The following is a 433-nucleotide window of genomic DNA, read 5'->3' on the forward strand; positions in this document are numbered from 1 at the left end:
CCATTGACATGAGGTAATTCATGTAGTATCCAGTGTAAAGCACGATTGCTGCTGCACAGAACACTTGCTTGTGGAGCCAAAAAGACAGCTTCACAAAATGCAAGAGTTCAGCATCAGGTAGGCGTTCATGCGGGCTCTCCTTCAGCGAACAGGTACAAGGCCGTCACAGAATATGACACAGTAACTGTACCTCGATCAGTTTCAAGGACGGACGCAGTGGTGACTCACCGGCTTCGTCTCGGCCTTCGGACGCGGCTGGGAGGTTGCTGAGCGCTTGCCTGTGGAATGCAGTCATTGCCAGCCAGGTGTTCGCCGTCATCGAGCCCACTGTCTCTTATACTGTATAGCCCTCAGTGAAGTTCGGCCACAGGAATTCCAGAAGTTCAAGACATGGACAGAACAAAAAGATTCCATAGCAGCTATGTGCGCAAGT

The sequence above is a fragment of the Penaeus monodon genome, chromosome 27, assembly GCF_015228065.2.
Source record: "Penaeus monodon isolate SGIC_2016 chromosome 27, NSTDA_Pmon_1, whole genome shotgun sequence".
NCBI lineage: Eukaryota > Metazoa > Arthropoda > Malacostraca > Decapoda > Penaeidae > Penaeus > Penaeus monodon.